The sequence below is a fragment of the Labrus mixtus genome, chromosome 16 (assembly GCF_963584025.1).
Source record: "Labrus mixtus chromosome 16, fLabMix1.1, whole genome shotgun sequence".
Lineage (NCBI taxonomy): Eukaryota > Metazoa > Chordata > Actinopteri > Labriformes > Labridae > Labrus > Labrus mixtus.
In genome coordinates, this window is record NC_083627.1 from 11,671,161 (window position 1) to 11,695,585 (window position 24,425).

At 40.2% G+C, this 24,425-nt stretch overlaps 1 protein-coding gene across 2 annotated transcripts in view; it reads left to right on the plus strand.

Moving 5' to 3' along the window:
* Positions 1–14,070: 14,070 nt before the first annotated feature.
* Positions 14,071–24,425, plus strand: part of LOC132991183 (CMP-N-acetylneuraminate-beta-galactosamide-alpha-2,3-sialyltransferase 1-like) — a 71,460-nt gene continuing 61,105 nt past the window's right edge. Inside the window, exons 1-2 of one of the 2 annotated variants that reach the window (XM_061059831.1) lie at positions 14,071–14,933; positions 15,022–15,128. The gene's annotated coding sequence lies outside the window, so the exon portion shown is untranslated. Of the gene's footprint in view, positions 15,129–24,425 lie in introns of both variants that reach the window. The other variant, XM_061059830.1, reaches the window with a different exon arrangement.

Here is a 24,425-nt window from a genome sequence, read left to right on the forward strand (position 1 = left end):
ATCGACGATGGATAAGCCCCTGTGTGTCCTACTGGTGGCTCCATAGTTTCTCATGTTCACTGCTCCCTGGAGACTGGCGGCCTCGGATGAGATCCCGCTGCGAGACCACTCCTCTAAACCCATGGCTCATCCAATCCACTTCCCTCCGACTACAGATGTGGGGGAATTAAGAGATAAACAGAGTAGAAATAATCCAATTACCTCTAATGGGTATGCCAACTATGGAAGTATCTGAGGAAGGAAGAGCCTTGAATCATCCAAAAGCCTGCTCTAATTACTGTAGAGGTGTTTACAAAAAACACACTTCCAAGGTGAGTTACAGAGAAAAGCAGGCAGCATTTTATGGAAAGCAGCTCTTAAGTAGTGGCTCAGCTGTGATGTGAAATTAAAGTGCTGAAGTGTTGTTGTTTTTTTCTTATCTTCTGCATCTTATTTTATCTGTGTGTTGACTGTTGTGGCATTTTGGCTGTTCAATTTCCATTTGTAATTTTAAAAATGTCAAGGTTATTGCATTCTCTTATCAATTTGACCTTTTTGAAGAGTAAACATGTAAACGCTTTATGTGAAAATCACATTCGTAGTGCATTAGGGAGCGTTTAAAGTGAATCATAATGCATCCTTAAATGTTTTATGACTGCAATAATAAACACACAAAACAACTTCTGGTGCAAAGTAAAGACATTAAACATTATAGATGGAACTTCACATGACTTAATGAATTGTACGTTTTAAGGTTTATGGATGTCTCGAGTTGTAAGCTGGACTAATGGTGCTTATAATGCATTATGACAACCTCCATTCACGAATACACACCTCTACGATCAACCATGGTTAGCAGTGATGGCATGTGTAGAAACCATCACAACTTATTCCTTTGGTTATACAGAAAAAGGAGCCTTATTATCATTTATCTTTAAAAAAAAAAAAAAAATTAGAACATATGCATTATGTTTTTTTTTATAAACTAAGGCTCACTTTGTGGAAAAACTGAACCTGTAATAATCTGCTTGTTAGTTAGTTTGTCATTTTAACTTCATGAAAATGATTGGCACTTTCTTTACGCATAACTGAGTGTTGAGATGAGGCATGCTTTATTTCAGATGAAGATGAAGATGAATCATGCATATTGACTTAATATATACAAAGGTACTGCATGGACTATATATAGACTGTAAATATTAATGGACGAAGCCTGAGTGACATCAGCCATCTGTTCCTGCAGGGGGCTCTGGAGGCTCATCGGCAGCAGCCGCCATGCTAGAAATCCTGTCTCAGCCTAACTTTCAAGTCAATCAAACGACAGGCTGAGAGCTGGAGATGAGGCTCTTGACGAACCGTTACATCACGCACATCTGTCAATCATGTCAGCTACGCACCTAACTATGGATAACACGTATTGTTAATAAAATCAAAACGGAGCCGTTTAAATAAAGATTCACCCCCCGTGCAGTGTGTGCCAGTGAGACAATAACTAATCAGATCTATTTTGTTTTTTTAACCATCCTGTAAACATGTTAATTTCTGCTTTTTTGGTTGTTGTGTGTTTGCAACTTCCGGTGTTCCTGGAGCCAGCCTCAAGCGGACACTCGAACAACTGCAGGACTTTGCATTTCCGCATTGGCTTAATATCACGGTTTAAGACTCACCTCGATAATATTTTTAACTATATCATTCTGCACTGTACTTTTTATATAACTTTTTAGTATTTTAGCTTTTTTTTTGGTTACATTTTTGAGACGTGGTTTTAATTATTTTTATCGTGTGTCCTTTGTGCTATATAAATAAACTAGCCTGAGAGTCTTTGTCAGTTGAGGTGTGAAAGGTATTACATCATCGTGTATTATTAGTCCCACCAGTCAGACCTTTGAGGCCTTTGACCTCCTTCATTAAATATTCATTATAAGACATATCTTGAATTTTTCATGACTATTGATAGAAAACATCAGAAAGCATTTAAGTGTGTTTATCAGTCTAGTCAGAACACATTACACTTTGCACCATGAATGCTCTCAGTATACTAAGAATGTGGTCCTCTTACATAGTGTCACAGGGTATGTATCTGAAGATTGACATCAGCTTACCTGAGGTGTCTCTGGTTGACTTTGCAGAAGATTAACTGTTACAGGATAAACAAACAAGTAACTCTGGAAGGCAGCTTAGGCAGAAGCTAATGTGCTAACAAATGCTAGCAACCTAATACTAAGCAGGTATAATGTTTTTCATCTAATGTGAACAGTCTTTGTATAGTGCAGCTTGGGCTAACGGGGGTGCAATCATTTTGCAGGTTTACTGATGGACATTGGTGGATACAATGTGACCAGCCCCACTTTGTGAATCACTGGGTTAACACTACTTGGACTACACTCGAAACCCATAAATAATTGATGAGGAAATCTTGGTCCTTGCTCACAATTTTTTTTTTTTCATATGCTGACATTTTATAAAGAAGGCTCCATACGTTACTACAGTTATTCTGAGGAGGATATAAACATTAGAACGTAATTCAATTAAGTTGTTGTTGAGACTAAAAAAACACAAATGTAAACCTCTATGAAACATGATTGTAAAAACCATCCAATGCTCCAAGAAAAAAAAAAAATCCAAGATATTTCCAAGTGGACCAAAGTGAATCAACCATCTGACCAATAATGAGATCCCTTGAGCTAAGCGTTAGCATGGCAAGAGATGTAACAAAGTATTACTGTGGGGGGTTGGAGCTGCTGCATTGCTTTGCTGAATATGAATCATTCATGATAAAATGTACCATTTATTTTGTTTGCACCGAAATTCCATATCCACAGGAGGAGACTGGCAGTTGACATCAACTTTCACTGGAGCGTGCCCGCCTGCTGTTTTTTTCATATCTCATTAGGCGGGATGTGGTCATGTTCTGCGGTGCAAACACAACGATCAACAGCCATCAGGTAGCTCAACCCCATCTATAACACTCTAAGGACAGCATGCTACCCACACTGATGCACACACCATTAGCTCCTATGCAGATATAATGCCACAGAAAGGTAAGCAAAGACCAGGCAGGGACTCTCCACTGACCAATCTAATAATATATAGATATATTAATGTAAACATTGTAATAAAGTTCCACATATTGTACGTTTAAAGGTCAAATTACTTCCTGCAACGGCACAGGACTTGAATCAGCCAATATGATTGGCTATGAAAATAAGCCAGCCAAGTAAAGATTTTATTTCGAAAATGAAATCCTACATGATATCTTAATGATATCGCAGCAAATCACCAAAAAAAAGAGTAAAGATTCAAATAGTTTCTTATTTCTTTGTTCAGTTTTCCTGATGAGGGCCAACGTGTTATTTAAAGAGGAAGACAACTGGCTCCGATTGTCCCTACAAAGACTGATTTGTGTAGTTTTGTGATACAAAAATACACACTCTATATATGAACATATCCATAAACTTTAATATAAAAAGAATATCTAACACAGTGAACCTCTCATTTTCTTTCCCCATCTTTTTCCCTCTTTCTGTGTCATTAGATGATATTTGAATGAAAGGAAATACCGTATTTCTTAAATCAATTTTTCCTAAAGTAATATCTCTGTGTTTAGTGAATTCATTACTCATTCATGCCTTCTCTGGTTTTTTAATCCATTTCCTTGCTACTTCTTATTTTTATTTTGAAGCCCTCTTGAGTTTTGACAGAAATTGAATGTTGTGACTAATCAGTGTGGGGGCTGCAAAGATAAAAAAGACAAGGCAGAAAAACCCTGGTGTATCATGATGAAATGGAAAGATCTCAAGTGCCTTGAAAGAATTGAAAGCTTATTTCTAGACTTGATTCAGACGCGTTATGTTCAGTCAAAGAAATGCTAAATTAAATACTCAAAAGGCGTTCCCCCCTTAAAACATTCGCTGTCTGGAAATATTAAAGCTTGTCCTCTCTAAGCCTCTCCCAAAAGAAAAGGCACTTCAATTTAGAAAGCATGGACACAAACATGGCAGCTGGGACAAAAGGGTGCCTGCAGTGTGTCAGACACCAAATGAAATGCTGCAAAGACTTCCTTAATTGATATGTAGGCCATGCAACCTTTGTCTTAACACTCTTCCTCGGTTATACTCTGCAGTATAAGCCACGGTGTGTTACTGAAACTGCTGTGACAGAGATGACAAAAATTTAATTCAAAGCAGCCATGTAAGAGTACGCAAAGTGCGAGCTCTTTTGAATGTTAATAGTGTAGATACACACGGTGCTTTTAAGCTCCATCCTCAGGTCTCAGTGTGAGACACACTAGCTCCCAGAGCGGGCCTCCCAAGTGTACGTGTCAAAAACACTTTGAAGTTCTGAGCAATCTGGCAAAAGAGGCTGTTAGTACCACGGCAATACTGCTTCACTCTGGATAAGAAGTTTAGTCTGAGAGGGAAAAAAAACAGACTGGGGAAAAACAGAGCGATAGGACAAACACCCACACGCACACACTCCCACAAAAAAAAGGGGGGATAGAGGGGGGGTGGGTTTGTGTGTAGTGTGTGTCCCAGTGGTTTTGTTTTGTTCTCTCACTGTAAGCCTCTTGCATACTACAGTCTGTCTTCTGTTAAAACATCAGACGGGTGAACTTCCAGGCAGCACAGTTGTTTGTCTGTCTTGAAAAATGACAAGCAATATATTATCATTATTGTTATTGAGGTAGAGGTAAAACTAAATAACCACCATGATCAATGTTTCCCGGTCAATGACTGTATAGTTTTTTGTTTTTTTTCTCCTAAACTAGAACCTGCTTCACTGCTCCAATGCACTTTATATGTCAGTTAGGGAAATCCTCACTGCTTCACACGTTCAGTCAAAATATCAGACTCCATAATGCATGAAATATGTATACCATAATGGAATGTTAAAGGCTGTCAAACACTTATGAAGTGAAATAGTTCTTGATTGGGGGCGTTGCATAAACATTGCTTTAACATTGCTGTTGGATATGAAATGTACAATTTTTTTTTTGTTAGTATTTGTTCAGTTTTAAAAGATGTGCAGCAGAAACACAAGTACAACTTCTACACGTGTCTACTTTAGGTTTTCCCAACCTTAGGGTCCCGACCCCGCCTGTGGTCGCATGCAATTCAAATGAGGTCGTGTGAAATTTGTATTTACTGATCAATGAAAAAACATATTGATTGTGTATTAAAATATATTGAACACAGACTACTGTGGGCCATTTCCAAAGCCAAAACTCTGTCTGTCGTCCATTGTGCAGAAAGGTCATCCCAACCTTTTTTCATCTGTCCACAATTAATGTGGACAGGGGATTAATGAATGTTTACTTGCAACACAGTAGAAAAACTATTACGTGATTGAAAACAAATTAATTTTAATAAATTGCTGTATGTGTTTTGGATGTCTGGGGTCACCAGAGTTTGTGAAGTCAACTTGAGGTTACAAGTAAAGAAAGGTTGGGAACTTGACTGGTCTACTGGCTAGAAGAAACCTGATACCATTCACTGACGTCCACTGACGTCCTGGAGCGTCTAGCCATAAGAGAAGAGTGTGTTAAAGAGGTCTGGTAAGCTCACTTTATTTGTACCTCACACGGAACTTTTTTCACATCTACATAAGTACTCAAAATACCTGGACAAATGTAATTTAAAATCAATTTGTAGAATAAATGCTTCCTGGGTTGTAGTGGTGCAATGGATCAAAGTTGAACCCTGATCCATTTGGATCATCCCCCCATGGTTCTGACCACATGCAATCCGCAGATGGATGGAAAGTTTATTTGCTGTAAAACAAATGTACTGCCGCTAAATCCCTGCTCAGAGTCTTATTGAGAACAAGGTGGCATTTTTTTTCTGCTTGCACATTGAAAAGGGTTTTAAAGTGTTGATATTCCATTTCATGTGGATTCTTTTGTATCACAAACAGTGCTCCGCTCACTCTCACTAATTCTGAATTTATCATGCGACTAACAGCTGGTTACTTTGAGTGACAACAATCAGTAGCACGACGTTAACGACGAGATCCTGCAGCCTTCTGAAGTCTTTAGCTGTAAACTTATTCAAACTAACTCCCTTACAGAGCGCTGTGTTTGGTCCAAAAACTGAAGATATAGTCCCCATATGCATGCTCCCTGTTTGTTGTTTTGCCTGACTCACACAACAGGCGCTTCAGGAGCAGTCTGTTCAAACACACAGACAAACACATCTGATGAATAACTTGTGCTTTCAACTTTTGCAAAGCTCATACAAGAGAAAAAAACAGTTTTCGTATACTGCAGAAAACTTGTAATTCACAGAAAACTTTCTATTTTGTGTTTGAAATGTTGATGTACTTCATCAGGGATTAACAAATGAAGCTCAGCATAATTTAAAGAAGGAAGTCTGTTTCTCTTTAAGTTCTTAACCAATCAGATTCTCCCTCTATAGACCAATCTTGCGGTCATATTTTTAAAATCGGTTCCCCTGCAGTTTGTCATTTCAGTCCAATCGCTGTCACCTTCCTTCACTGCATTTCTTTCATTCCATCTCAACAGTGTACAGGTCTAGCTCCTCCTAAGTCCTCAACACATCTTTGTGTCACCACCACCACCAGTGTTCAGACTTCATCAGAGGGATGCACAGTGGCGATTCTAGAGTCTGTTGGGGCCCTAGGCAAGAATGTATTATGGGCCCCTCCAACCACCATTGTGCTGTTTTCACTCTGACAGAAAATTCCTCTTCATTTTCCTTTAGTGCTTTTAACAGGAAGCTGTCAGATGGGGCTCAATTAGAGAGGTTTCCTACTGTCATTGCAAAATTTGCACAGTTTGAACTACTGCTGTGGTTTAAAGTTTGTCAGCCCTTGGGGGCCCCCTACTGGCCTGGGGCCCCCAAGCAGTTGCCTGCCTTGCCTGTTGACAAGTAGCGCCTCTGGGGATGCAGTCAGCCTCACTACCCCTTCGAAATACATGAAGACACAAATTCATTCCCTGATGACAGAGGTTGCTATGTAGTGAGACCATCAGAAGTAACTAATCCCATTCATACGCATTCATACAGCGCCAATGAAGCAGAGGGAGCAATTCGGGGTTAAGTGTCTTGCCCAAGGACGCATCGGACATGTTTCTGCAGGAGCTGGGGTTTGAACCCCCAACCTTCCGGTTAATAGATGACCGACTCTAACACTGAGCCACAGCCGAGTTTAACGCTAAAGTTGAATGGAAATCCAAACAATGAAATATGTATGTATTGTCAAGTTTATTTTGTGCTTTTACCAAAACCTACATACAAGCCAGCACTTCAACATCTTTAATCTTTCTTTAATGACTGATGATATAGTGAGGTAATTTTACAATTGAATTAAGTAGATTTCTTACATTTTGGACTTTTGAAATCATTCATCATCATGGCTCATGCCTAAAAATATTTTTTGTACTATGAATATGAAAATACATATACATACAGACTTACACAAGTGACAGTCACACAAATCTCAGAAACATAACTATGCTAATATACCAAACCAGGGCATTTGACACCATAAACATATCTGCTTGATATTAGTTTGTTACAATCTCATATATAAGTTGATATGTGTTCCACATTGGGTGCTCCCCTGGGGGAAAATCCTTTCCAATTTTAAAGGTCTATATCCTTTCTACAACCAAGTTCTCTTATCTAAGAGACAGAATTCTAAGTTTTCTTAGTGCATACATAATCACAAGGGGATGAAGCCTTTTGCTCAAAACAAAGCTATGATCTTTTTCTTGAGCTCATCCTTGAAAGTACAAACATCACATTTTTCAAATGAGGCACTGCAGCCTCTGCAGACAAGAAAAAGGCTTTTGTACAGACTTTTAATGTAGACCATAAAGACTTTTAATGGTGATTAATTTCAACTTTGCCATCAAATATGTGCCCACAAACTTTCTATGAACTGTGCTGCTCTCCCCTGTAGCAGACAACACAGCGTGATAAATTTGGACACAGAGTGGCTGATACATGGCAAGTGTCACACCATGCCAATAAGCCATCTGACGCCCACGTTGGGTTTCAGTGCTGAGGCACTTTTACAAATTGACAACTGTGGACTATTTGAACAAAAACTACTCGGGGATCAGAAGCGAGGGCATTGCTGAATCACTTTTTGCAAGAGGATAAAAACACTCACAGTTGCTGTTTTAGATGGACTCTGCAGGCTGGAGTTCTGTCTTCACCCCCTGTGCCCTTAATGCTTTTGATTATGTTTCTCCATCAACAAGACGGATTCTAGCCCCCTCCGCAGAGACCCTGCTCACATCTCTCCTCAGAAGCCATGTAGCGCTCTCGCTGTTTTTACTGAGTGCGAAACACTTACTGCTTTTTACTATATCCTCAGTACTCTGTGTCGTCTCCTCAAGCCAGCCCGATCAATCTGCATGTCTTGCATGTACACACAAAGATGCACACTCACGTTGGCCCTGCAAACATAATGTAATTGGACAAAGATTTGAAATAACGACATATCCCAGTGGAGAGATAGGTTTCTCCTGGCAAAAGTGAATTGATAATCCACTCTGTAAAATGTTCCTGGGGTCTTTACTCTCATGTGTAGCTATTGCTGAATTCGTAGAGGCAGTGTAAAGGGGCCGCAACACTCAATTTTCCATATCTCATGCCGCCTAATCCTAATTGCCCATGGCTGCAGAGCCACAAAACAGCAACATGCCAATAACGCAATTAATTATATGTCAAGAACTTTAATTTATATGGTACGGCATCCACAAATCTGAAGGAGTTTGCTGCTGCAAGGCTGAAAAAGTTTCTCTTGATAATCTTAATAGTTTTTTTCCCCCTGAATGACTGATGTAATGTTACTCTGCCATGACAACAAAGCTTTCTCGCCTCCACATTAATCCGTGGAAGAGGTTGCCATGTGGATTTCTCTCCTAAGAGACAATTTTTTATCATCCAAGCTCAAAGAGTGATGATTTTATTTAACTGTGCCGAAAGAGAAACTTTAGCATAAGCTACTAATATGTATGAATTCAAGACCCGACTGTTTAATATACACTGTTTGAGCAGAGAGGAAGACAGAGCATGAGTGGGAGGAGGTGAGAGACCCATCTTTGGAGGAGAGCCAAAAGCATCCAGGTCCATTTTTTCTACAGGTGCAATTATGTGCATCTGGTTAGAGTGAGAATGAGAGCAACACTCTCTGCACACTGAATAACTAAAGGAGACATAACCTCAGAGTCAACAGCACTTCATGACGGAGGGTCTGTTGATAAAAAGAGCGATGGTATAGAAGCCGCCCAACAAACTGGTAATCCTTTTGCATTGTGAGATGAGATACTGTAGTTAGCCAAGTGACCTTGGCTCCATGTGAGAAGGATATTGCCTGAGGGCTGTACGCCCCATGCTGGGAGATATTGCTGTTTGGCGCACAGATTCTGCAGCTGAAGCCCAGCGTGCATCGCACTTGCTGTGTAAAAAGAAACAAAACATTCTTGTAAGAGGCGTTTATTCTGGATCCCACATCGTGTCAAACAAATGGGTTTTAGGTTTTTTTGCAAGAAATTATTATTACCATCTGTGAGGATGTACAGCATTAGCCAAATGATCATCCCCTAAATATTGAAATTACCAAAACGTCTTTATTTGAAATTCTAATCGCTGTACCAACATCAAACATGTACTTTCAAAATCAAATTAATAAAACCCCTTGTTACGCAGATCTTTTTAAGATCCAGCTCTCCAAAAGATTGGTTACACAAGACACTTGCATTAGAAACTGCAAACTTGATTTATTCCTGCGCCTTGGGACACTTTTGTCCGCATTAGTAACTTTAGACAAGGGTAAAAAATATTGTCTTGGCTTCTAATCTTTATTTTCTAATGACAAAATAATGAGATGGCTGACTGCAAGCTATATCGTCTCTCTGGCAAACGCCCTCTCTAATTCACGACTGATGGCCATAATAAAAACATGTGAAGTTACAAATCCTGACAAAGTTTGAAACCACAACATTTATCTTCCATCCTTTGTTAATTGAACATCTGCAGGCTACCATTTGGAGAGAATTGTTAATGTTCACAGTATTGATTGGTCTGTAGTGGGCCTTTAGAGTAACATTTGCAGCGCTGCTGTGAGGTGCCCAAATCCAATCTTGCTCTTTTTTCTTTTTTGTAATTACGAGCTGACATTATAGCCTACATTAATTTTTTATAACCTGGGGACAAACGCATGCCACTGAAATAAATCAGCCGAGGGTGTCAATCGACGCATGAACCAATTAATCTTAATTCCTCTAAACTTTTGAAAAAGTAACCTTCACAGCAACTTTTACACGTAAATAAAGTCTTAAATGACAGTTTGCTACCCCACTAATTAACAAAGAGCTTTGCTTACCATAGTGGTTAGTTATGCTGGGGCATGGCAGGTCTGCAGGGCTCTTTATTTCATTACATGCTAGCTGAATTTGAGAGCAGCATTTTTTTCCACCCTTTCTTAAACAATAAGTAGGCTACAGTAATCAAAAATGTTAGCCAGATGTGGTAACAGTTGCGGCTTAGAACAAACATGAGTCTGTGTAACTAACCTATCGAACCGAGCTTCAGGGCCTGGAGCACATCATTGACTAATTATATGAGTTTAGGGCTTACAAAACAAAGCAAAATTGGGGCGCTGGTGGGACAGTGGTTTGTGCGCGCCCCATGCATGGAGGCTATGGTCCTCCAATAAGGGGGGCCCAGGTTCGAATCTGGCCTGTGGCTCCCTTCCCGCATGTCATTCCCCTCTCTCTCTCCCTGATTTCCAGCTCTATCCACTGTCTTATCTCTCCATTAAAGGCCCAAAAAGCCCAAAAATAAATTTAAAAAAAAAACATAAAAACAAAGCAAAATTATGGCGATCATGGTTCAGTGCCGTGGGAATGTCCAGCTGTCTAGTCTTTATGCTCAGAAACACCGGCCATTATGTCAGAGCCGGCCCGAACACACTGGTGCCCTAGACAAGATTTTAGCTGGTACCCCTTGTATTGCAACCAAATCCACAACCAACCACACTTAAAGATACAATATGTAGATTCCGCCGCCAGGGGGCTCTCAATCAATACTACAATAACAAAAGATGACGTCGAGGCCTGCACGGTATCATGGGAGTTCTCTCTGCTACTCCCTTTGCAGACTTTCTTCATTTAAACTTGATATTTATCCGTACGGTCAGTGTCACTCACTTCTGATAACTCGTCTGCCCTCCTCCCCCACAACGAGCAGCTAACGAGCAGCTAACGAGCAGCGGCGTTGTGAAGCATCAGGTTGAGCAGGGGACATTTTTAATTAGATGATGTAGTTATGTTTTCTTGGCTTCTTTTGTTATAGCATGAAAATTACATTAGCTAGTGGTAGTTAAACACACTTATTATCTAACTTTTCTTCCTCACTTATTTCGGGTGCCAGGGCGCCCCCTATGGATGGCTGGCGTCCCTACCATATACTACCATATACTGCCTAATCCGCGGGCCGGCCCTGCATTATGTCAGAGATCCTACGTAATGTTCTTCCTTTATCTCCCACTGTTCGCATTTTAGGCAGTGAGCCTGAGAATAAAACTAATCTTGTCGTCACACACCTTTGGGCCTTAGGGTGCCTGTCACTTATGAGACTGATACTTCTTAACTGGAAGGAGCTAAAGCCAGCATGCTTCATGAAGGGGCCATGAGGTATACCTTGACCTGCTTAACATGGCGAGAGCAGCCACTTCACTAAAAGACTCTGACAGGGGTCTTAGTGGGCACTGAGATAGTGTCAGGAGACTTGATGTAACACAACACACACACACACACACACACACACACACACACATTTCTTGTTCTATGTTTTTGTTTGTTTGCTTGTTTTCCCCCATTTTTCTTTTCGTACTGTATCTTGTGTTAGTAAATGTTTATGTTGTTGAACATTTAAATAAAAAAAAGCCATTATTTGGTATTTTTATCTTTCTGCCCGTCTTTCACAAGATATTGATTAACAAAACACATAAGCCTAATTCAAAAACAACTCTAATAAAATCAATTGGCTGCAGGCAAACACAGCCTATAGAGTCCTCGGTAAGTTCATTTTATTCCATTCAAAGCAGATCACAAACTTATTTTTGTGTTGAAACAGAACAAAAAACCTCATCCACACAATTCATCATATTTTTCAACAAACTGGCTTTAATTTTTCTTTAACATATAATGTTTGGTTTAGATTCTGTCAGACTGGACCATTAAACAAAGAACCCAAAATGCACGACTCCACAAACACTTGAGTCCATTTATTCAGAAGGAGGTCGGTACACAATAATCCAAAAATCACCAAGCGAAGGTATCCACAACGTCAGGTTAGGGCAGGTCAAAATTCAGAAACAGGTTTGAAAAGAATAACTAGGAAAATACACAAGAAAACTGGAACGTAGTCTCTAAGGAACACGATGAACTGGCACAGAAGGAGAGGAACACTGAGGCTAAATACTCAAGGGGAATGAAGACACACAGGTGAGACACATCAGGTAATCACATACGCGGGAGACACAGAGAGGAGGGCAGGAAGCAAAGGATCTGAAACAGGACACAGGGTAAGTATCAACATAAAAGAAAGCAGAAGACATGAAACATGAGAATAACAGAACAAAACTCTATTATTATGTAGACATGACAGATTCTTTGGTTTCTCTGTTGAAACAACGATCTCAATTTGGTTCTGAATCTCTGGCTATCACCTGAACTATGGCATGTGAAAACCAGAAAAGAACAAATGTATTAATAACAATGCATGTATGATATACAGTCTCATATGTCTGTATAAGTGTAACAATCAAAGTTCATGCTGTGTTAAAATGAAACAAGACTCTTCATTTCTATTGTTCTTTTCTTATTTGTATTCTTCCTCTGGGGCAATTTTTAAAACATCATTTGAGTTGTAAACCAAGTCATCTGGAAAAGTTTCAATCTCAACCGAGACAAACTTTTCAAGTGATTCATGGAGCTGAACTAAGCTTAAGTCACGAGCTGTGTGCAGTCTCCGGTTCTCATTTCAGCCAGAAAATGTGTCGCTGGTTAGAATAAATCTAAATCAGGCACCTTTTGTTTTGCTTTAAGTTATTAGTCTCAGTCAGTTATCTGGCACGGTAAATTGCATTTATGCAATGAGACATACAGAGAAAAGAGGCCCAGCAAACTGCCATATGCAAAATGATTTCTTAGAAAAGAGATTTTATAATTGGCAGCCAAATCAGCTTTGTGGTGTCCTCACACTTACACATGGCAGGAGTTCATTTTTTCTCTTGATTTTACTTTTACGATAAGATAAACCTTTATTTATGAAAATAGAAGAAACCCTAATGATTTTAATTGGAAACAAATTACTATGAGCTACTGCCTCCTTTTTTTTGCAAAGCACCATGGCAACGATTTTCACCATCCAACACCATCACTTCTGCATATGTTGCCAAAAGCAAGAAAAAACTTGATTTTACAGCGAATCTCTCTCTCTCTCTGTCACACACACACACACACACACACTCGCACACACACACACTCACACACTGCCAGCAGCCTTCATTCCATTTTGTATGTATGTTCAGCTGGCCTGTCAAGTCCCCATTCAGCCAAGTGCCCACCCATCTGTTGAACCTAAGACAGCATGCCAATCTCAACCCGAGAGGAAATGATCCATCAAATGATGAACAGATCTATATGCAAACAATGGCTTGCAGGGCTACCCTGAGGTCAAGGTGCTTTAAGGTGTTTGCAGAAGTGAAAGAAAGAGCATCTCCCTGCAAAGTTATGTAACCTTCTGCACGTAAACAGTCTTGACCTTAGTTCCTTGGTTACAAAAAGTTTTTTTTTTATTGGTGCATTGCTGTTCATTCAGTGTTCCTGTAAGGAGTTTTTAGCTGGTTAACAGACAAGAGTTGTTGTTATGAGCAACAAGAGCAAACAAGACCACCAACATTACCAGTCTTTTTGTACATGTAGCCTACCACAGGATGGAGTGATAGGCTACCTTTGACTATTAAATTAAGCAGGATGAGATATTTTGTCAGAAAACACTACTTGGGCACTACAGAAAATCAGCAGAGAGATGAGCGGTAACACTTTCATCCACAGGGGGCGCCAAAAATAGCCACAAACTGAACATTTCTGAAAGAAGATTGAAGCTTTTAGGCTACAAGTAACTTTTTATTGTAACCAATTTAAATGCATTTGTTGATTTATTCTGTAAATACATGCATTCAGACATTGCAATTTTTGGGGTATACATTTTAATAGATGTGAAACTGAAATCACAAAGACTCCAGCTTTGTAAGGTCATAATCAATGTCAGCAGGGAGTAGGTACTTTCTGGCCAAGGGCACAAGTCAGACCAGCAGGCTGTTCTGGCGGAGTGAACTTAAGCATAGTTGAGCTCACCCTGCTTACTCACTGCCGGTAACTGACCACTCACCTCTGTTATCCTATTAGTCAGCTGCACGTATGGATACGAGATGCAGTGATCCTGTGCGGAAAAGTAGAATATGAATATTTATTGATGGAACACCTAGTAACTTACTGCCAACTTTCACCTGTGGTGAGTGTGCAGAATAGATCGTATCCCTAAGATGTGAGGCTTTCATTTCTGCTGTAAATTCAGACCATTGCAAGACATGGATGTGGGATTTTACGCGGAATGGAGAGGATCTCTCACCCTTACATGAGATTATTGTTCATTCCTGCAGCAATGAGCTGGAGGCAAACAACAGCATGAGCTGGACATGCATGCCAAAAGAAAAAAAAATATCCAGATGTGAGAGTGTGTGAGTGAGGATGCTGAGGGGCGTAGCAGTGTTGTGCCCCTCATGGTCAGCGCTCAGGAATTAAAATGCATGCCTCTCATTGCCTGGGAGCGTGTAATACGCGAGAAACTGTTCCCATCCTCCTCGCTCGCAGGATATAAAAAAAAAACGCATGGATGTGCTTGTTCCAGGAGGTGAGTGAGTAAATCTCCTCCCGGTGTTTTCGTATTCAAACAGACAGCGATGTGAGGTTGCCGGTTTTGAGCTTGTTTTCCCTCATAGTGGAGCCTCTAAGCTGTGACTGAGCTGATTTCCCTGCTTTTTCCCTTCTCCGCGGAGCTTTCAGACGCACCGCGCGGAAATAACGGGACTCCACTCGCGGACTTTCGGTGAGTAGCTCAATGCACAACATGCTCTAAAACCCGTTTGACAGCTATAGTATCACCTCCAGTTCTATTTAAAGGTGTTAATCTCAGTGCTTTAAACAGAGTAGCGCACTCGAGGGCTTAAAGTCTTAAAGTGCTGTTGACCAGGTGTTGCACTGTAACTTTCTTCTGCAAAAAAATCTGCAAACCCTACGAGGTCTAATAGACAACAGCCGCATGTTTTAACAGGTTTTATTGTTTGTGTTTAAATAATGCATGCAGGTTTGCATATCTTGTAATTAATTCCTATAGCCTAATGAATTTTATAATTACTATTCCCGTGTTTAGGTTTTAATGTGCATGCTTGTGCAAATCCCTTTACTGTTAATAACCAGCCCACACTGTAGAGACATGGTGGTGGAAAAAAAACAAACTTTTTTTCTTTTTGAGGACTGGTTTTGATTTATTCGCTTCAGATCCCGTGTTTTGGGGCTGCTGGCTAACTTGTGCACTGCTCAGCCTTCTGACTTCAAAAACACCATATACACTACACTGTATCACCCAGCTGTGGACCAAAGCCTAAAAGCGACTGTTGCTTACAGAAAGAGAGATATCTGTGCTATACACATTACACTATGTGTAATTGTGTGATGTTCTGGCGACAGTCCCTTTTAGAAAAAAAAACCCTTAGTCCACTAAGAGGAATCATTTAAAACCATTGTAAATACTAATCACTCAGTGTTTCAATGTCACTTTAATATCCCAGTGAGTAAACTCTTGGTTCATGGGTTATGCGTTTTTGAAGTGATCCTCTCGGTGGTCTATTTTGCATGAGATGTCACCTCATTTAGTAATGAAGGTGTCTGTGGCGTGTTGGTTAATTTTCCACTGAAACCTCTCCTCGCCATTATAAATAATAAGCAAGTGGAATACATTAGCTGAGCCGCTTGCTCATCACGTCTCCTATCAGATTGGATGGTGTGACCTTGGGGGACAGTGCTGCAGTATTTAGAGAGGAGAGTGGCAGAGATGGAGATGGGGCGCTTTGGTGGCACCTATTATCAAGGAAGCCAATTACATCTGGAAATGGTAGTTGCCATAAGCAATTGCCATTTGTGACACTATAGGAGATAGAGCAGCTATTTTTGAGAGGGATGTGTATCATCCTGATAATATGCTCTTCAGTCGGGCTCTCATCTGTATATTCTTTGTTATCTGAAAGATCTTTGTGATTCCTTTGAAAGGAGACCTTTGTGGACTCCTTTTAACAATAGAGTGTGAGAGAAGCAATGAGTCACTGTGAATCATGGCAACTCTCACCAGCTGCCAGCCAGATGAAGACATGCTGCAAGGAAAAGTCTGATGAAACCGCAGTCACAGCCGTGCTACTGTTTCCACTTTTAAAGCACGCTACCCTGAACAGATTTGTAAAGCTTTCGACAAGGGCGTCTTACGTCTCATTCAAAGTTTCTGCAAGTTTCTCTAACAATCTCTAACTTCCACTTTTAAGATCTTTTCCTGAAAGGCATTTCCTCTAGTCTTTAGCTGTCGTGGTGGAAAGGCTCAGTTAAGTCAGTGCAGGCTTTACTGTAATCATGTATTCAGCTCTAGCATTTGGGCTCCCATCTCCAGACAGAGGAATCCTCGTGGCTCACCACAGACCCAATCAGACCCTTTAAGTACACGGCTTTCCAACAAGGTCTGGGACCAAGAGTGGAGTGGCAACTACAAGAATGTTTCCAGTCCCTCGTGTGGTGGTCTGCAAGGGTCTGCAGCATGTACGGGAACATTTCACTCATAGTTTGTGTCTTTTGTTCAGGGCCTCCCAGCTTGGTCGCAGACTGTCTTTTTCCTCCGCTGTTTTCCCCTTGGACTTCTCCCTGGCTTTTTGATTTGCCCTCTGTTTCCACTTAACAGTCCTGGCTTTTGTCCAAGAAACACCTCAGCACCATTCTTGCTTTTTTTTCCCCCAAGCATGAGCAGACTTCTTATACTCCCAAGTCGATGAGGAGAAAACATGGTATTGACTTTATATGAGCATCTAAAAGCAGAATCCTCCTAGATTTTTTACCTAGACTTGGGAGGCTATCGCAGATGATTACAAAATGAAAATAAAGGCACGACTGCCTCCGCTCCAAAGACAGCCGTCGTGTGATTGCTGTCTTAATCTTTCCCAAGCGCAATCAGTGATGTCGAGACTATGCATCACTTCTGTAATTAGGCTTGTCAAATTACTGCATGGCTTTTATCTGCCACTGCTTGTATGATAATTCTTATTGGCAGGTGCCTTTGGAGGAGCGGAGGAAGGGAGTCCACAGCTGGGGCATTTCAAGAGGGATGGATGCATTATGTAAAACTGTACTGTGCAGCTGATGTCTGTGTCTTCCTCCTGATGGCTAGCTCAGCTATACTGTATAGCCATCTCCATTTCACAAGATCCTTAAGTTTTGTGCTTTTTTCCCCCAATTTAATGGACACATGCATCCTTGACTTTCATTGTTTTGTTGTCAAACTGAGCCACTCTCCACAAATTGTCCCCTCGCTTTCTTAATCGTTCTCTGGCACGATCAGTTGGGCTGAAAGTGTGCGTCAGTCCGACAGCACAGTTTGTTGAAGCATCATCCTCAATATAAAGCATCTTGTGTACCTTTTATTCTCTTTATTGTCATGTTGACAGGCCTGCATTGTCGCTGACCTTGTCTGGAAAAATGGCGTCATTCTCCAGTAGAGTCTCACTCGTACAATGTGTATGCTTCTATGATCCATTAGCTCTGACTCTACAAGACTTTGCAGGATTAGGGTTACTCTTCTGTTTTTAAACGCATTGCTCGTTCGCAGTAGAGTATAGTTTGGCAAATGAAAAGGAAAAGATGATTTTGTTGGTGGGCTTGACATGCATCCTTTTTGTGTGTTTTTTGAAGGAAAAGCTAATTGTAATGCCTCAGAGGTCCTTTGTTAATTAGACGTTATCCTGGGCAGCGCTCACATGGTCACCACTCTAATTGGCAGTCAAAGCTGTGAACCACCTGGCCTTGCCTTTAACTCACCAGGTGCTTGCAGCAAAACCGTCAGCCCTGGGTATAAAGACCCTGAAATGTGGCAGTCAAATTTGCTACAAAACAGCAGTAAACTGTAATTGCAGGCAACATAGCTCAGCAAGGCTTTGAAGCGAGCAAGAGACATTTGTTCAAAGAAATAAGTGTAATCTTTTGACGAACAAACATCTTTCACACATCTGTGGTTTAAGATATTAAATACCCGATGGAATTTAATATGGCAGCATGTCAATACTCGACAAAGACTGTGGAGGTTTGTTTTTCCGAGTTATGTCGTAAAAAGGTGTTGAGAAATGAAGCCAGTGTGGAAGTGCAAAAACCAAGTGTGAGCGAGTGTCCACTTGAGGCTGCATGCAAAAGCCAATGAAACCCCATTAGGTCAAATATTAAAATCCCAATTTTACAGCAGAAAGAAACGTGTTTACAGACTGGCTCAAAAAACAAATGTGGTAACAAAACTTGTTTCTTTTTGGGAGACACTGTACAGGGAGTAGATGTTTTTTTAAACTCATCTGTTTTGACAGCAAGTTACTTCTAATTTTGCATCATTAGGGGCGTGCCAGAGTTGCCTGACAGTCTGATATGCACATAGCTGTATGTCAGGATGCTTTAAGCCCACCTTGGTACCATTGTCAAACAAGGATATGCCTTGTGGAACAGATTCCAATATTTTGGTAATTCTGGCAATAGTAAATGGAGCTTGTATAGCGCTGTTCTAGTCTTTGACTACTCAAAGCGTTTTAACACCTAAGGTCACACCTACCCATTCACACACTGATGGCAGAGGTTGTGTCCACCAGTATTACCTAATCCCATTCATACACATTTATAAATTGCTCATGAAGCAGCAGGAGCAACTTGGGGTTAAGTGTCTCGCACATCGGACATGTTGCTGCAGAAGTGGGGATCGAGCCTCCGACCTTCTGGTTGACAGACGACCGACTCTACCACTGAGCCACAGCCGTCACTACCTCTTCGCCTGTTTCTAGACTGTGTTAAAATTAGGTTAAGAGCATTTCCAACTATGGCAACCGCTTCATTATGTCTCTTCAGAAACCACTGGGTGATGTCACTGAGGTCCATGTTTTATAAAGTCTACAATAAAATTAGGCACATGACTGAATGTACGTGGAAACTGAAAGGTGTAAACAACACTCAACAGGACCACAAAGCCTGACAAAGAGCTGTTAGTTAGGCTCAAAAGTCAGAATAGGCATTGCCTTACCCTGCCTAAAGCATATTTACACCAAGCACTGCAAGAATAGGGCTAGGAGAATCATTTCAGATCCCAAACACCCACATAATGTTCTTTTCTCCCTGCTGCTGTTGGAAAGAAGATAGCAGATACAATATAGGACAGGAACTGCCTTTGCCCTCAGGCCACTATAGGATCCTAAATGAGGTCACTTCCTAACTCTAGCCCCTATCATGTGATTATGATTATTACTTTCTATTCTATTCTTAGTTATAACTATTTTAAACACTGTTATGTATAAAGGGAATACAGAAGACTTTTTAACAGTGATTCCATCTTGTAGAATTGCATTTGACAGGTAGACCTTATTCATTAACTGCACCTTTTCAGCAGCTGTTTTTACATGGTAAATGAAGAATGAGGGGACAGCCACTGGATTTAGTCTATTTTGCTAATCATGGAGAAAGGTTTGTGTTAAATGGATCCAGGCAGAAAGATTTTCTCCCTAAATAATGCAATCCAGATTAAGCCCTGTAATAAGTAGATTTGCAACACTGAGCTGGGAACGGTGGAGAAGAGGCGGTGATTAAACCCAGAGATAGTGCAGCTGCTTTCCCACAATGATTTGGAAACTCACACTTGAATTATTCCGAGTATTGTAAAAAGAAATGTTGGAATGTGTTGCATTTCTATGATTGAAGGCTGCGTTTCCTCCACTGTGGGAGAAACTTTACCCATGCCCCTCATAAATCCAGGACTTACTGGTCCAAGTCCGGGGGTTCCATAATGCTTTGTCCTTTCAAAAGGCCAGACAGGTGTGTCCTGTGTTTGACACAAACAAACCTCTGATAAAATGTCCCATGCATCGCTGTGCTCTGGAGGACAAAAGCCTTTTTGTCTTTTTAGTTCACAAAAGTCAATAGGGTGGTTTTGTCTTGCAGCTCCAGCGTCTAAAGTTCACTCTTATTCCCAAATGTGTCGTCTGTTTGTTCTCTGATCACACAGGGAATTGGAAATGTAAAGCAGGTTTAGACAATGCACTTTATCTTGATAGGAACAGCAGAGAGCAGTGATAAAAAAGAAAAGAAAAAACTGCATTGTAACAGTGTTGTGTTAGCAGCCTCAGGCAGAATGTGTTCACATTGTACAATAGAACAGAGGATTATCTGTGTTTGAATCTGTGTGATTTTCTTGTTGTTGTTGTTGTTGTTGTTGTTGTAAGAGTTTTTTTTTTTTTCCAGGAACTGTTGAGCGCTGGCCCAAAACTTTGGCAGTTTTTGGCAGCAAAGTGTTGTCTAATTTTAACCTACATATACAGTATGAACATTACATGTACACAGTACTTTCACCAAGATAATCAGTCTTTTTTAGCACATAAAACATAATGTTGAATCAACATGGCTGCAGCAGCTGAAGCAACAAGAAGTAAGAATTTAGTTGCAAATAACAATAAAAACTAGACCAATGCAAAGACTATAAAACCCACTGCCTTAAACAGACTCATCCTAATAAACAGGCCTATTACTAATTAAACTACTGACAGTAGAATCATTACTTCCCCTAATGCGACCATCATTAATAACAGTTCATTAATTAAACATACTATATGGAAAACAGTAGCTCTGCTCTGTTAAGACTTCCTCTTCTCTGGACTCACAGAGTGTAACTTAATTTTGCTCTCGAGGTCATTGCAGGAATAATGAGCGGGAGAAATGTAAATACTCCTCTTTGCCTAATTGCTTGGGCATTTTAAGTACCTGAGAGAAGCCAAATTGAGATTTAGCTACATAATGGGCAGCTCATTGAACTACATCAGGAGTGAAAATGCTTTTATGCTTAAGTGAAAAAGGAAAAATAAATAGATATTTTATCTTTTAGATTTGTAGGAAAACACAAGAGAAGATGTCAGAATAGTTCAGGACAAATTAAACAGTTGTTTTAAGTAACAAAAGAAGACTGATTCAATTATTAGATGATGGAACTTTCTAAAAGAACTCAAATCCCCATCGGACAGTTCTCTCCGTGCATCAGTGGGTTCCCTCCTGGGTAGCCGGCTTCCTCATACAGTCCAACCACGTGCTCGGGATGTTAGTAGGTGACTTAAATTAACCCGTGAGTGTGAGTGTACCTGGTTGTTTTCCTCTGTATGTCTGCCATGTGTCTGGCGACTAGTCCACGGTGTACCCCGCTTCTCGCCCAATAACAGCCGGGATTGGCTTTAGCCCCCCACAGTATGATATCAAACACTAACTTTATGTTGAATTGTTCTGTAAACGTGTTCCTCTCAGTATATCTTACAGATACTTTGCATTGTGGTAGTTCATTTCTTCCAGATTGGATTTTTCCAATACCAACAAATAATCTTTGTTCTGAACTACTTCAAACTCTCAAACTGCTGTAGACCTATATGGCTGTTTTTAAATTACTGCAAATTCTTTATTTGCACAATCTAGTTGAGCTCTCTCCTCAAACTTTTGAAGATTGTCCTTCGAGCACATCAGGGTTCAGGTATTTTCAGAAAACCACCCACATGCTAGCTTGCTTTTATAATGGTAATGAATAATTGCTGTCTTGACTAAGTCTTACATCAGGATTTGAAGTACACGAGGCTTACTTCTGTGTGGACATACAATGGATATCAGAGGTCTACAGGCTCTGTTCTAATTTTTCTTGCAATTATTGCCTTGAAGTCTGAAATGAAAACCCATTAAAGCAAACTTCATTTTCCCATTACCATTTCGATATGCTGAAGAAACGAGTTAAAGGTAAAACGGAGTTGCAGCTAATTTGTGGCTAAGTATTAAGAAGGAAAAATGAAAACTCAAGTTATGCACTCATTGCCTTGATAACAACCGTGACCTTTTCAGATGAGTTTCTACTGTCTGAAGACATCTGAATGTGGAATGTGATGCCTTTTTTCTCCCTCCAGATTTGAAGGAGTTTCTCTCTGCACATTTTTCTTTGGATCAATACACAGACTTTGAACAATATTTAAAAGTCCAGGATAAAGACCTTTCTTTTGTCTCAGCTGGATGTGTACTTCTGTGTCAAGTTGAAAGATGGAATCCAACTTTGACTGGAGCTTCGTGTTTTTTTTACTCCAGAGGGCAGTATATTTTCCCCAAGAATATCTTGTTTTTTTTAAACCTTTTGTTTCCCTCTCTAACCTGACCAGGATCTTGTCCATCCAAGTAGAATGTAAAGCTGTTGCACACATCAAAAATGCCTTTGTTGTTTCAGATATTGATTGGTCACTGGCGACAGGAGCTGCCTAAGTTGCTTTTATTTGCAATACATCTTTTTTGAGAATGGGGTTAGCTCTGCATAAAATCAGACATTTGTTTGCCCACCTCATTATACAGTCACTTTTCCAAGAGTCTGTCAATTATCCTCATGGGTCATTAGGAAGAAAAAGTCTACAGATGACACTCTAAACCAGGGTCATTCCCTCAGCTCCCCTTTGCAACACTGTTGAAATGTGTGTGATAATTGGTGCTTGGCGCATAATGTGTCCTAGTTTAACATCTCTTTATTAGTTATTGTGTTTAAAATACAGTGTAAACCCTCCTGTATCTTAGAGGTGGAATAAAATAATTATGGGTAGAACAACTCATATTTTTAATCTAATCTGAATGATATTACTATTTTAAAAATTCATGATATCATTGGAGGCACAAGGAGCTATAACTAACAAGTTATCTCTCTTTTAAAGATCTTCAGGCTGAGGTCTGGGCTTACCACCAACAAACTTTATGTAATGCAAAAAACTTCCCAGAACAATTTCCCTTTGTGGAGAATGATGATGGATTTGGGTAGAGCCTTCTCAGGTAGATCTTTCGCCAAAAGCTAATCACAGAACCCATTGGCAATTATCGTCCACCATTGTCAATCAAGGATATGCCTTGAGGAACAGATTCCAATTTCTTGGTAATTATGGTTATAGTAAATTGACTTGAACTTGTATAACGCTTTTCTAGTCTTCTGACAACTCAAAGAGCTTTTACACCGCAGGTCACACTTACCCATTCACATCCATTCACACACTGAAGGCTGACACTGACCATCAGCTGTAACTAATTCATTCATACATATTCATATGCCTTTGATTAAGCAGCGCAAGAAACTTGGGGTTAAGTGACTTGCCCAAGGACATATCGGTCATGTGACTGCAGGAGCTGGGGATCGAACCCCCAACATTCCAGTTGAGAGACGACCTACTCCACCAACTGAGTCACCGCCACCCCAATGTTAGTGACTAATTTTCAGTAACTTGCACATCACTGCTAATGAGTGATTGGTCAATACAGCTCCAACTACAAATGTACTCCCAACAGAAATCAGAACACTTCCTTTGCTGAAGATCCAGCCCACTGAGATTCTACATTTTATATGTTCTGTGAAAGAGATTTGTTCGGCACTAAACAGGAGTTTTTTGTTTTTTTTTAGAATTATTGAGAGGAAAATGGTTTTGTTAAACAACAAAAGAACAATCCTGAAATCTTCATCAAATCTTTTGGTAAGAAGACAAACAATTTTAAACTCCAGTTTTGTCAGACCTTAAAATACCTATTCCCCATCCTTTTGAGTGCTTCTTCTTGCATAATTAAGATGAACTTGGTTTTATTTTTAGGGGGAAAATGGTGCCTGTCTTGCCACCTGACCGCACAGCCCTGAAACCTTGCAAACATGCAAATGAGCTTTTATACCAGTGGAGCTTGGAAGACTCTTGCACATGGTACACACTGCTGTGTGTAAGATTGCTGCTGGCCTCTTTGCCTCTCTGATGAGTTTGGTCCTGCACAGCCATTCATCTCAGAGGAACCTCCCGGTCCTGGCAAGAGCCTGCCGCTGTATTACCTCTAGTCTGTGATCACAGCCAGTAACACATCGTGTTACAAAGAAATCTTACTATGGCTCCATTTTGATCTCAGCCTTTTAAATATTATCATATTTTAAATATGTATAGCCCTATTGATATTAAAGTCTTTAGGTGTAATGGTTTGATTTATAGAGCACAAATATGAAGCAACAAAAAATATCCTCATTGAGAAAGACATAAATAATGGCTAA